Source organism: Elephas maximus, chromosome 20 (assembly GCF_024166365.1).
Source record: "Elephas maximus indicus isolate mEleMax1 chromosome 20, mEleMax1 primary haplotype, whole genome shotgun sequence".
NCBI classification, from domain to species: Eukaryota; Metazoa; Chordata; class Mammalia; order Proboscidea; family Elephantidae; genus Elephas; species Elephas maximus.
Genome location: NC_064838.1, coordinates 13,231,578 through 13,238,343, shown reverse-complemented (window position 1 = coordinate 13,238,343; position 6,766 = coordinate 13,231,578). Strand labels below are relative to the sequence as shown.

The following is a 6,766-nucleotide window of genomic DNA, read 5'->3' as shown; positions in this document are numbered from 1 at the left end:
GTGTATGTTTTACTGCGTATATTCTCAACAACAACAACAAAATAATTAAAATTTAGAAGGAAAAAAAAGAACATTGTGGAATTGGTGTACAGATAAATTTAGGTAGACCAACAAAACAGAAAAGAGAATTCAGAAACATTCCCAAGCACATATTATACACTTGATTTATGATTAAAAAATGGCCATGTGAAGCACTGGAAAACTGATGATGTTTTCAATAAATGGTGCTGGGACGCTTGGTTATGCACATGGAAAAAATTAAATCAGAGCTCTTCTCTGTTCCAATTCCAGGTAGATTTTAGATCTAAATGCAAAAGGTAAAACTATAAAACTTACAGAATATTATGTAGGAGAATGACCTCAGTGTAGGAAAATATTTCCTAAACAATACACAAAAAGGTACTAACCATAAAGAAAAGATGATAAATTTAACCATATGAAAATTCAGAACTTGCACTTATCCAAAAACAAAGTGAAAAAACAACCCACCAGCTGGGAGGAAATATTTGTAATGCATATAAACCCAGAACAGATTAGTATCCAGGATATATAAATAACCTCTCCCAATCACTAGTAATTAGAAAAATGCAAACTTACACCAAAATGAAATATCATTTCCACCCCTCAAGTTGGCAAAAAAATTTTAAAGTCTTAATACCAAGTAAGGGTGAGAATGCGGGGGAAAAAGGAATTTCAAAGGTGTTGGTAGGATTGTAAATTGGACTTTCCAAAACAATTTTTCAGTCTTTAATAAAGTTGAAAAGAGCCCCGGTGATGCAACAGTTAAGTGCTTGTCTGCTAACTGAAAGATTTGTGGTTCAAACCCACCAGTAGCTCTACAGAAGAAAAGACCTGGCAGTCTGCTTCCGTATAGATTCCAGCCAAGAAAGCTCTATGGAGCAGTTCTCCTCTGTCATATAGGGTCATTAGGAGTCAGAATCGACTTGATGGCACACAGAACAACAAGGCTGAAGTCACAGATAGCTTTTAACCGAGCACTTTCCCTTCTAGGCGTATATCTTATAAGAAATTTCTGGACATATGTGCACAGAGGCACCTACAAGAATATCCGTAGATGCGTTGTTTGTTATAAGATCAGAAACAACCTAAATGTTCAGCAGCTGGAAAATGGAAAAATAAATTGTGGTTTATTCATACAATAAAATGTTTTACAGCAGTTAAAATCAGTAAGTTAAATTATACATATAAACATGGATAAGTCTGTAAAATATGATATTGAGCAAAAATATCAAGTTGTAGAATGATGCAAACAAAATTATACCACTTATATAGAGTTTAAAAACATGCAAAACAATACTATTGTTTATGATACTGCATGGGTAGTAAAAAATATTAGAACTTTCTTAGGAATGATAAATACAAGATTCAGGGGAGTGGTTCCATCTGGGGACGGAGCGGAACAGGAGCAGAGAGAGAGATACAGGGAGTTTCTAGCATATGGGCTATTTTATTTCCTTAAAAAGAAAAAGGAGGTGTGGCTAAATGTTGAGATTTCATAAAGCTACACTGTGGGTAGGTGGGTATTTGATATACAATTTCTTATCCTTCTTATTTAATATATATATTTTTAAAGCTTAATATAAATCATAAGCCTGATGAGTACATGGGTATGCTGCTTTATTTGTGGATCCAGTAATACATTTGTTACCCATCTTCTGCAGAGAATGTTTCAAGGTCTCCATGGAAATCTGTTAATATTGCTCTGTGAAGTCAGACTACAAATGATCAGCAAAGCTCTTGAGTGACAAGTGAAATGAGTGACTGGTTACTCTCCCTTCTCTGGCAAAGGGAAATCCCTTTAAAATTTATTGTCATAAAAGTCACTCACAAGCAGTGCAATCTACAAAAGAAAGATAAGATGTCATCAAATTATCCCCAGAATATTGTCTGAAAACCAGAAAGTAAAGAAAAAAACATCTCCAATGTGGCTACTAGGGCCATATTAAAAATGAAATTTTAATTTTCTAGAATCGGAAAGGGGATTGAAGCATCAAAAAAATCATGGTGAAGGCTTGAAGTGGTTTTTTTTGTTGGATGCCGTCAAGTTGGTTATGACTCATAGCAACCGCGTGTGACCTAATAGAACTGTCCCATAAGGTTTTCTTGGCAGTAATTATATAGAAGCAGGTTGCCAGGTCTTTTTCCTACAGAACTTCTAGGTGGGTTCCAATGCAGAGTTTTTGGTTAGCAGCCAAACACTTAACCGTTTCACCGCCAGAGCTCCTTTAGGCTTGAGGTGGGGCTCTGCAAACCCTTGGTTATTGAAAAGCTTCTGAGATGTGAGTCCATCTCCACACCAGCCTCCTTGCATCTCATGCAGCTTTGGTGTTGGCAAAGAATATTGAATATACCACGGACTGCCAAAAGAAGGAACAAATCTGTCTGGAAGAAGTACAACCAGAATGCTCCTTAAAGGCAAGGATGATGAAGACTACATCTTACATGTTGTCAGGAGGGATCGGTCCCTGGAGAAGAACATCATGCTTGGTAAAGTACAGGGTCAGCGAAAAAGGGGAAGACCATCAACAAGATGAATTGACACAGTGGCTGCAACAACGGGCTCAAGCATAGCAATTGTGAGCATGGTGCAGGCCTGGGCAATGTTTCGTTCTGTAGTACATAGGTCACTATGAATCGGAAGTGACTCGAGGGCACCTAACAACAGCAACAACAATGAATAATAATGTTGAGCATTTTTTCATGTGCTTGTGGGCCATTTGAATACCCTCTTTGGTGAAATGTCTGTTCAAGTCCTTTGCCCAGTTTTTGATTGGGTTGTTTGTCTTTTTTGCTATTAAGTCATATAAGTTTTATATGTATTTTGGGTATTAGATCCTTGTCATATACCTGGTTCCCAAAAATTTCCTCCCAGTATATAGGTTGTCTCTTCACTTTGTCGACAAAGTCCTTGATCAACAAAAGCATTTAATTTTTATGAGGTCCCATCTATTTTGTCTTTTGTTCTTAGTGCTTTTGTTGCAATATCTGATAAGCCATCGTTAAAAACTAGGCCCTGCAGCCACATCCTTATGTTTTCTTCTAAGACTTTTATGATTTTAGTTTTCATTTACATTCTTGATACATTTTGAATTGGTTTTTGTATGTGTGTGAGGCATGGATCTAGGTTCATTCTTTTGCATGTGGAAATCCAGTTATCCCAGCCCCATTTTTTAAAGAGACTCTTCCTTCCCCATTGAACGGACGTAGCACCCTTGTTGAAAATCAGTTGACCTTAGATGTATGGGTTTATTTCTGGACTCTCAATTCTATTCCATTAGATTATGTGTCTATTGTGTTATCAGTCCCAGACTGTTTTGATTACTGTAGCTGTATAGTATGTTTTGAAATAAGGAAGTATGAGTCCTCCTACCTTGTTCTTCTTCAAAATTGCTTTGTTTATTCCAGACTTCTTGTCTTTCCATATAAAACTGAGGATTCATTTTTCTATTTCTGTAAAGAAGGTTGTTGGAATTTTTATCAGGATTTTTTAAAAATATATTTTATTCTGTTTTAGGTAAAAGTTTACACAGCAAATTAGGTTCCCATTTAACAATTTTTATAAAATTCTTCGATGACATTGGTTGCAATTTTCACAATGTGTCAGCATTCTTATTATTTCCATTCTGTTTTTTCTGTTTTCATGGACCTAGCTTCCCTTCCCCTCCTTGCCTTCTTATCTTTGCTTTTGGGTAAATGTTGACCATTTGATCTCACGTAGTTGATTGTTTAAGGGAGCACATTATTCCTGGATTATATTGTTATTTTCTAAGCCAGTCCATTATTTGGCTGAAAGGTGACCTCCAGGGGTAGCTTCAGTGGCAGGTTCAAAGGTTATCTTAGGGTGATAGTCTCAGGGTCCTTCTAGTCTCTATCGGTCCAGTAGGTCTGGCCTTTTTTAGGAAGCTGAGTTTTGTTCTACATTTTTCTCCCGTTCTATCTGAATTCTTCTGTTGTATCCATGATCAGAACGGCCAGTAGTGGTGGCCGGGCGATCAGGATTGCATTGAATCTACAGATCACTTTGGGTAGCATTTGAGTCTCCCAATCCATGAACATGGGTGTCTTTCCATTTATTTAAGTTTTCTTTACTCTTTCAGCAGTGTTTTTTTTTTTAATTTTCATTGTGTCAGTCTTTCACATTCCTTGCTAAGTTTATTTTTAGGTATTTTATTCTTTCAGATGTTATAAATGGAATTGTTTTCTTAATTTCCTTTTCATATTTCTCATTGCTGGTGTATTTAAATCCAACTGATTTTTGCGTGTTGACCTTATACCCTGCAACTTCGCTAAATTCTTCTATTAGCTCTAGACACTTATTTGTGGATTCTGTGTGGTTTTCTATATATAGATTGTGTTGTCCCATTGTATTTATTACCTTCAACCTATGTCACTATTTTTTCATTACCAGTAACAATGTGAAGTTTCCTTTTTCAATAAATTTATTTAATCTTTTACTCCAGTCAATTTAAAGATAAAACATTAAGCAAATAATAGAACCATAAAGATGGAATGAGATATTTGCAGTCTGGAAAATTCTGTGATCTCTAGAGCAGCATGTTATGATGGAAAGAGTGTGACTTTGGGCAAATCATCTAAACCCCCTGAGACTCAGTCCCCATAATATTGACCTCATAGGGTCTTTGGGAGAATTCAAACCCAATATTGTTTTTCAAGGGAGCCCAGGTAGTACAAGGGCTAAGTGTTTCACTGCTAAACAAAAGGTTGGCAGTTCGAACCCACCTAGCAGCTCCATGGAAGAAAGACCTGGCAATTTGCTTCCATAAAAATGATAGCCAAGAAAACCCTATAGGGCAGTTCTACTCTGTCACATGGGGTCACTATGAGTCAGAATTAACCCAACAGCACCCAACAACAACAACATTTGTCAAGGAGTCCCTGGGTGGTCCAAATGGTTAACATGCTTGGCTGCTAACCAAAAAGTTGAAAGTTTGAAGGCACTTGGGACACTCGGCCTACCCTCCTCCTGGCCAGCCAAGAGGGAGAGCTGTCTGCCCTCCCCCTCTGCTGTCCTCCCCAAAGTTGTCTCCCCTAGGCCAGCCAGGCTTATGATCCAGCTGAAGCTCTGAGGGAGGCTGGGCGGGGAGAGGTTGCTGGCCCAGAGTGGCAGGGGCAGCAGGCGTGGTGGCACGGTGCCCAGGGCCAGTGCTGGGACCCGGGCAGCCATCTAGGCAGCGGCAGCACCCTGGGCCAGCCACCCTCTCCCCTCTGGTGGGGGGAACCACTTCATGTGGAGGGGGGCTTGGCGTGGTCCTGTTTGCAGAAGAGTAGTGGACCCCCTAGTCAGGCTGGGGCTGAGCCCAGGGTCTGGGCAAGGGCTCCAGGGAGGGCCATTGCTGGAGGCGGGTCGACCACAGCATGGCTCACAGGCCAGGCCTGCTGATGCTCAGATGCATGGTGGTCGGTGATGGGGCACTGGGCAAGACATGGCTACTTATGAACCATGCCAACGATACCTTCCCAGAGGAGTACGTGTGTACCATCTCCGGTCACGGCACAGTCAGTGTCACCGTGAGGGCAAGCAGTACCTTATGGGACTCTAGGATGTGGCTAGACAGGAAAACTACAATCTTTTGAGGCCTTTGTCTTATCCTTTGACTGACGTCTTCCTTATATGCTTCTCTGTGGTAAATCCAGCTTCATTCAAAAATGTGAAAGGGGAGTGGGTATCAGAGCTTAAGGAATATACACCAAATGTGACCTTTTTATTAACAGAAACTCTGACTGATCTCTGGGATGGCCCCAAAACTTTAGCAAGACTGGTATGAAAGAAAAACCTGTATGTGTGGAACAAGGACAGAAACTAGCAAAAGAGACAGGAGCGTGCTGCTATGTGGAATGCTCAGCATTAACCCAGAAGGGAGCGAAGACCTTCTGATGAGGCTATCATAGCCATCTCAACTGTGGAGAAACACACAGGAAGAAAAAGAATTGGATCAAGATATAGAAACTGTTGTTTGATTATGTGAGAAATGTCTTCAGTGGCCAAAGAAACTGTCTACTTCTCTCAGAAAGTATATGAAACGCTACAGTTATTCATAGACCTCTTATAGATAATGAAGCAGTTTAAAACTTGAAAGAAAAAAAAAACTGCCCTCAGAATTCTATAGAGTTCATTAAGAATGTTTATTAAAGGTCCAAGAAGCAACAAACAGCATCTGAAGCCACAATCTATTATAAATACTTCACTGCGATAGAAGGTACAATCTTTCAGGGGCTTCATAATTTAAAAAGCTACAATCACATCATGTTGTACTTACATTAAAAAAAAAAAAAAAAGAGCACCGTAAATGAAACAGCTTGGCTTTGACCATATACATTTCTGCGCAGTCTTTATGGAATCTGCACAAAGAACTATCTTCTTTTGCTCCAATTAATTGTTCTTGTGTGTAAGTTACTTTCTATTCCAGTATATCCAGAGTGGTGAAATAGCAAGGCCAGCCACACAGCCAAAGGCTGCTCCAAGCGTGCAGGAGGTGGCCCTACCTGAGGAAAGAATGTATGGAATCAAAAAAGGACGAATATTTTATTACTACTTGAGCACAAGTTAAGTGTAACCTAAATATTCCTATATTAAAACGTAACGCGCTTTCTTAAAGAATGACAAAAGTGTCATACGGTGATAGCTGCCATTTACCATGAACACTAAAACTGCACACATTTTAGTTAATGTGCATTATTAGACTGTACAAGGCTTCTGGCAATTGTAGATTTAGTTTCAGGCTCC

General features: G+C 39.3%; 1 pseudogene; it reads left to right on the top strand.

Annotated features, from left to right (window-relative positions):
* Positions 1-5,397: 5,397 nt before the first annotated feature.
* On the top strand, positions 5,398-6,008 carry LOC126064375 (rho-related GTP-binding protein RhoQ-like; annotated as a pseudogene).
* Positions 6,009-6,766: the final 758 nt, after the last annotated feature.